Below are 8034 nucleotides of genomic sequence, written 5' to 3'. Positions count from 1 at the left end.
TAATATGTCCTAGTTGGATGAGTGTCAGATATCTAAAGTCAAAGAGGCAGCAGCTCAGGCAGATACGTATCATATTTCTCATCAATAACTAATTTCTTCTGATCTTAATGCCAGTCCAGGTGCCCCTCCTCACAAGTAGACAGAGTGATGTCATAGGCACCTGGCCAGAGCTGGAATCACACAAAGGAGCTTCTGCATTTTCCACTCAGGACACTGCAGAGGTGATCGGGCCTTCCATCTATGCACCTTGCCTGTCCCCTTGACCCTTGGAAGTGTCCTAGCAAGAAAACCTTTGTCATGCCTGGTCCATCCAGACACAAACACTTCTAGGGTCACATGATCAAACATAGAGGGCCAATGGGCTCAACCACCAAGGAGGTTCCCTCAACCTTAGCTGTGGAATCAGGGACTACACTAACACATAGTGGGAGGTTGAGAAAGAAAAAAGCCCATTGAGAGTACTTTGGTGGCACAGGTAAAAATGTCTTGACTCTTACTTTCAGTTTCTGAACAAATGTTCCTAACGTTAGCTTTCAAGTGTTTGTGAGTCTCAGTGTAAACACATCTTCACACCATTCATCAGCACTTCATGGTGACAGTGAGGCTCTAAGGACAGAGGTCAGTGCTGAGAGGCCACTGCACCATCTGAAAGCAGGGCGAGCATCACATACATTCGGGCGTTGGGTCCCAGTGAAACCTTTTCCCTTCCATGTTCAACATCCCTAATGTTTGACTGCATCTGTGCCCAAAGGAGTAGCTGTCAAAGAGTTCTCCAGCAGTGGCTATGCCAAACAGAGAGGGTTGGTGCTGTAGGATGGCCAGGCAGTAGGCAATCTGTGTGCCTGTCTGTTGTATAATACATGGTTAGAGACAAAAACACTGCAGATATTGGAATTAAAGGTAGACAAGCAGGAAGCTGGAAGAACACAGCAAGTCAGGCAGTATCAGGAGGTGGAAAAGTCAATGTTTTGGGTGTAACCATTCTTCAGGACTGGGGTGGGTGTAAGGGGAGCTGCAGAAAAATGGGGGGTGGTTGGGGGAGGGGTGAGCAGATGGTGAGGTAGGGATAGATGAACACAGGTAGAGGGTACGAACAGGTTGGTCGATGGGAGGGATGAATCCAGTTGGTAACTGGAAGGAAGGGTCGGTCAGAAGAATGGAAGGTGGGGAGGTGGGGGGCTGGGAAGGGAGTTGGGTGATGGGAAGGGGGCTTATTTGAAATTGGAGAACTCAATGTTGAGTCCTCCAGACTGTAGGATGCCCAGGCGGAGGTGTTGTTGCTCCAATTTTCTCTCTGGTTCATTGTGGCAATGGAGGAGCCAAGGATAATACATGGGCTCGTGAACAAGTTTCTTTCCCTTTAAAAGCCCTGTGACTGGTGTTTGCTGCAGCTCTCTCCCTCACATTATCTTATCTCACCCACCCTGACTGTGGGCGCAGACACTTTCTTCCTCATTGTGCACTTTTGATTTCTAGCATCATGGAAGGTGACAGTGAGTCCGCCTCCTCAAGTGACTTCCAGCCTCAACCTGACCATGTCAGTGAAGCTCCCACATATACACATGTGGCCCATGCTTTTAACCCCACAGGCTTAAATCGTTTCCAAGATCCAACACAGTCCCTCTACTACATGTGCCTACACCTGCCTATGAGGTGACCATGTGTGGCTCAGTGATTCACTGCCTCCATCTTGAAACCAGAATCTCCTGACCACAGATAACAGAGACATGGAGTCTCTGACCAATGAAACCCTGAGTGGATAACTGACCGTGGCCAATCCCCTGGACTGATGTGGGAGGCTGCTGGTGACTTACTGTGGAGACTCCCTAGCTGACAAGGGGATGCCATAGACTTCATTAATGACTGCTCCCCTAAGACATTGAGACATGGCTGCCCGCTTACAATATATGCAGTGTGTTGACCACCTAAGCTGTTGGAACATAGTTCGTGCATGTCCCTAATGTAGAACATTGCTGTTCTGCAAGAGGTGTGACCCCGTATCTAGACAGAGGACTGCAAACAGCAAGAAAAGGTGTTTGTTTCGGGACTGTGCTCATTGTCATGGCAAGGCAAGGCAGGGCAGGGATGCTATGAGACTGCAGTAAGTGTGAAGTGGGTGAGCACTAAGGGAAAGTGAACATCCCTGAGATGCAGCCCATTCCAGTTTCTGAGCTGACTGTTTGTCCCTCTGCACAAAGTGTCCCTACTACAGCTGTTCAATGCCAGTCACTGGTGCACCCTGCAATACAAGTCTATGCTTCCAGACCATACTGCCCGTGCATAGGGGAAGTGCCAGGATTGTTGTGATAGATTGGCAGTTGCCAGATACTAATGTCCATGAATGAGGGGTGTATTCAACTGGGCTATTGGAGCAAGTGGCGAGCTGAATCTGCCAGGTAACCGCTTTGGTTTTTTTGTCAGGTTTTTTCCAATGTCTACCTTGTTTTGAAAGATGGGAGGCCACATTGTGATGATGTATATCATTGCAGTGATGCATGTACCGCTAACAAACCATCCAACAAGTGTTTATCCCTCTGATGTCTAGTGAGAATCTCACCACCCATTTATGAAAAGCATAAAAGATGGAATGAGATGATTTGGAGGCCAAGATTGGGCTTGTTGGTCTTCTTGTTTGTTTCTGCCATACATCTCACCTCAGACAATGGCACTCAGAATCCTATTAGATTCCACCTATAGATTTTATACTGGGAAATGACTTAGTGGGTTGCATGGATTTTCCACCATTTGGGAAGAAGTGCTCCAATTTGAAGCTGTTTCTGTGCATATACCTACTTGCAATTCAGTTGAGCAAAAGATAGTTTCAAGTAGAAGGACTCGTGTGTCCATATCAATATTAGACGGTATAGAGACCCTGGAGACCATACAGCCTAAAGAATTGCCAAATAATATCTTTCAATGGAAAGAAGAGGACTACAAAATGATATTGAAGGATCAATGTATTTGACACCAAAACAGAAGTTGCCAATGTTGAGATATAACTGCAGGAAGCCATGGCAAATCAGCAGTTTTCAAAACACTGTTTAAAACCCCAAAATAATGGAAGGGGTGTGGTTTGCAAATTGCCATGAATGACAAGTGCTGGGAAGGAAAATCAAAATCCCGACTTAGGGAGCCATGAATATCATGTGGAAGAATATAACTAAGGCACAGTTGGATGGGATAGTGCAGAGATCGAGTCTAGCAGAGAAGCAACACAATTGTATTAGAACACAAAAAAATGCTCCTTGTCATTCAACAAAGATTCAATATTGAAAGCATATTTGAAAATAATGAAAAGGTTTTGTTCAGTAAGGAAGTATTATTGTTAACGTACAAAGAGAAGTTACCCCAAATTTAAAGGTAGAATTACGCTGTGAAGACTGTGTCTTTTTTTTTATTTTTGTGTTTTTTAAAACCGTAGACTGCATTGCAAAAGAACTGCTTTGAAATGCAGGGATTTACAAAGCTGGCTACTTGTTTTGAAAGTAAGCAATTTACTACCTTTTGTGAATCCTGTTTGAATAGCTGTGGGTTCCAGCCATGTGCAGACAAACTGCAGCCCAAAGGATTGTTCATAAGTGAAGCTGATTGGTGTAGACTAGTGGCCAGTTCTCAATGACAAAGGCCCTCTGCCTATCAACAACTGATGTGATTGGTGTTAGGTAGCTCAAAAACTCAAAAGAAAATGAGTCAGAGAGAGGCTGGTCAGTCCAGAAGGTATGCAGTCGCCAAAAATCTCTCTGTCTCTCAGTTGTCTGTGGTAGGTCACTTTAAACCAGCAGAAAACCAAATTATCCTCCTTTCAGTAGATGCAGCAAGTTGTGACTTCGAATTGCATAAGTCAGAAACCTTTCATAAGTGAACCAGTCACCCTGTGCCTCTTGTGAACCAGTGGAAACATTCAGTAAAATGAAAATTAAGGAGAAACCTTCAGATCAGCAAGATTCTATCCAACATTCTTGTGAACAAAGACTATGGAATTATTTTTCCAGTATTCCCTCAGCCCAATGTCTTTGTTTTTCTCCTTCTTGATGTCTCTGCTAATGTTTGTAAGGACACATTTAGAAAGGGTTGGAAACTTTGGAGAGTTGATTTAATTTAGTTTAATTGTTCAGCTGTGGTTAGAATCTAAATATCTGTAAAAGTACAGAAACCTCATCCATGCATTCTGTCAGACTAGGTCTAAAAAGTAGGTACCTTGATGATTTCGTGTATTTTTAAAAAGTAACTAACTTTTGTGACAACTGGGAGTAACTGGGCTTGATTTCCAGTGTGCTACCTCAGTAAATTGTGACAATACCGAGAGACGATGTAAAGAGTGACACTTGGGCTGTGCACTTCACTGAAACATTCATTGCAGAGTTAAAGGAAGGGTGTAAGAGAAAACAAAATCACTAAATTTTGTAAATCCCATTTGATACACATACTTGCATTTGTTTCAGTTCAGCTTTATAGTTTTGTACATAGGTTAGATGCATATATGTAAATGACAGGATTATCCATATACTGTAATCTGTAATATACTATTTGTTTGAAACTATTTGATAGGAGCCTGTTATAATTTCTGTGGTGAGAGTTTACAATATAATGTTATTATTCTTGGGTACATAAATTCTAAGATTAAAGGGTTTAATAAAATTTCCTATTCTTCAGACGATAATTGTAATAGTGAGATTTTTGGGAATGTTCTATTAACTTTTTGTGCCTAACCTTAGCACAGTGGCTGTGTGAGGCCCCTTTCAATCATGGCTAACCATGGACCGCATCCTCGTTCTAGCTTTCTGCTTTCCCGAAACAACGTTGCTTGTGACTGAAGAGGCCAATGCTGGAGTGACAGGCCTGGTTGCAGACATCACATCTCTATGTGGTCATTGATCTGCTAGAGCTGCTGCGCTCCTTCCTTCATGCCTGCTTGTCTACCAAAGCGATCATCAGCTTCTTTTCCCCTGTTTTAATGTGTTGGTTCAGGGTGTTTCTCCATCTCATGCGGTCAGCTGCAAACCTTTCCCAGGACTCCGTCATGATATCAAGCACCTTCATGTCCCTCATGTAGACATCCTTGTAGCGCAGCTGGGGACGTCCAGTCAGTCTCTTCCCGGATTTGAGCTCTCCATAGAGGATATCCTTCGGGACGCAGCCATCCTCCATGGGGTGGACATGGCCCAGCCAGCGCAGTCTCCACTGCCTGAGCAGAGTCTACATTCTGGGAAGGCCAGTGAGAGATAAGGCCGCTGCATTGGCTGTGACTTAAGCAGATTTTTTGAAAAAGCAAGTAGAGTAAAAATGATCACTTTGAAGAAAAAGAATGCCAGACAGCTTTTAAGAAGATGAAAGCGATGCTAACAAATGGATCATTGCTGGCCACCCAAAATCAATAAATACTTTAAAATGGAATTAATTCTAGTAATTTGGTGGTTGAGTCCATTCTTACTTCAAGATGATGAATCTGACATAGGGAAGCTAGAAGAGTACTTTTGATTTAATGTCTTTTTGTGTAGCTTTGTGGCTTGCATTCCTGCCATCCTGGGGACAATATGTTAATTAAAAAGACAATCTTGCAATGAGAGGTAAGATTAAGCATTTTCTTCCAGGGAATTCCAGAAAGAGTTTGGAGCCTTTCAGCACAGAAAAGCATTCAATTGTTTGTTTATCAGAGTGGCTTTGATACACATTGACTCACATCAAGGGCACACATCCATCAATTCCCCATGATCCTCTTGATGTGTCCTAATGGTGGCCACTGCAACCTGAGAATGTTCAGTTGCAAAGGCTCTGTTGAGGGCAATATAGGGTTGGTTAGCTCAGTTGGCTGGATGGATAGTTTGCAATGCAGTGTGATGCCAACAGTGCGGTTTTGATTAATGCAAAAGCTGAGGTAGCCATAAAAGACTTTTCTTCTCAACCTCTCTCTCAACTGAAGTGTGGTGACCACCACAAGTCGTGTAACTAAAGAACCGTTCTATGTCTGGTAGGGCTATGGCAACTTTATCTTTAGGGCAGGACATTATCCTTTATTGAATAGCAGTATCCACTTAATTGGCTATCACCTGTGAAGTGAGCCTCCACGGCCAGAATGGGTTCAATTCCCACCTGCTCCAGAGGGGTATCGTGTCTTCACAGTTTGATTAAAAGTATCTAAAATGAGCCTCCAAATCTTGCTGCCTGTTAAAGCTGGGGTTTACTATCACCTTTCTCCTTTCAAGGCCTATTTTGTTGCAAAGGAGTCACTGCTGCCTCCAAAAAGTGTTTGTGGTACCGTATCCAAATTACCCTGAATGATCCATTCTATGGGGTTATTGCAATTGTGCAAGAGGGTCATAGAGCTGTACAGCACAGACCCTTTGGTCCCACTCATCCATGCCAACTAGATATCCTAATCTAGTCTCATTTACCAGCATTTAGTCCATAACTCTCTACACCCTTCCTATTCATATACCCATCCAGATGCCTTTTAAATGTTGTGATCGTATCAGCCTCCACCACTTCCTCTGGCAGCTCATTCCATACACGCACCACCCTTTGTGTGAAAAAGTTGTCCCTTAGATCCCCTCCTGCCGTAAACCTTTGCCCTCTAGTGCGGTTTTGATTAATGCACTAGTTTTGGACTTCCTCACCCCACCCTTTATTTAATCTCAATAAATGATGGTTTATGTACTGAAGGTAAATTGTCTCTGGCAGCATCTGCAGTTCTCACTTTTGCCTAGCTTTTAACTGGCTCATGACAGACCCAACAGTTACCAAGTACCAGTCTTGTGTTTACTGTGTGTTGAAATACCCAATGTATGGAAAGCTGTGTCAATTGGCCTGTTAATGAATCACTTTCATATTAGGTTTTTAACAAAGATTAAAGTTGATGGCTTTTCTACAACCTAATGGTCATTTTACAAGCTAGTAGATTGACAGAGAAGTCCTATATCTAGCCCATCTACTTCTTTTATCAGTATGACAAATGTTTCCACAGAGATAACTGATGGGTGAGTCATTCTAAGGCCATTACTGCATACCATTTAGCAGCTAGCTCAAGATCAACATCAGTAGTTAAAAGGGATGGGTGATGACCTACCTGATTTTTTTTAAGATAAAATATTGCTACATATAGAGGTGGAAGAACTTAGAGGAAGAAAAATTCTTTGATAATTCATTAAATTGTGTGCTGGACTGGATATTTCTTTGACTAAAAAAAATCAATTAAAGCCATGAAAAAAAACCTAAAGCCAACAGTGACAACAGCGAGACAAAGACCTGTGTTTTACCATTCAGGTGAGAATTTCTGTAATCATTTGAACCTGGAGAGTATGAACCCTAATTAGAGAAGTGATAAAACAAAGGTTGGATGAAAATGAGAGATACATTAATAATATAACAGAGCTAATTAACAGAGATGAATCCTTTTTTTTGCTAACAGCAACAAATTGTAATTATGTCCCCACAGACAAAGTTAAATGTGTTAGATACCTATACTTTTAAAACTGTTTTCCAAGTTAATACTCAGTGATTTTAGATTGGTATTGGACTAATTTGCCTACCAGTTTAACATAATTATGTTAATACACTGGGAAGCAAATAACCCCATACAAAACAGAAAAGGGCTTTTATTTCCCTAAGCAAAATGTGAAATCAGAACAAATTTATCACATATAAGAAACCTAACTTTAAACTTTTCAAATGAAAATTATGCAATTGCTAGAGATATCTGAATGGCTTAGCATAGATCTACTGTTTCAGAATGAAGGTAAGGAAGAAAACAAAATGACCATTTGGATACCAAAACAAAGCAGCATGACAGAGACTCTGAGTAACACTTTTAAAAAAAATTATACGGGTCAGTATTTATTGCCCAAGCCTAATTGCCCAGCGAGCAGTCAAGTGTAAATTACATTGCTGTGGATCTGGAGTCACATGTAGTACACACAAGGTAGGGATGACAGATTTCATTCCCTGAAGGATATCAGTGAACTATGTTTTTATGACAATTGACAATGGTTATGTGGTTATCATGAGGCTTTTTTAAAATCCAGATTTTCATATTTCACC

The sequence above is a fragment of the Chiloscyllium plagiosum genome, chromosome 11 (genome assembly GCF_004010195.1).
Source record: "Chiloscyllium plagiosum isolate BGI_BamShark_2017 chromosome 11, ASM401019v2, whole genome shotgun sequence".
NCBI lineage: Eukaryota > Metazoa > Chordata > Chondrichthyes > Orectolobiformes > Hemiscylliidae > Chiloscyllium > Chiloscyllium plagiosum.
This window is presented reverse-complemented; position numbering follows the sequence as displayed.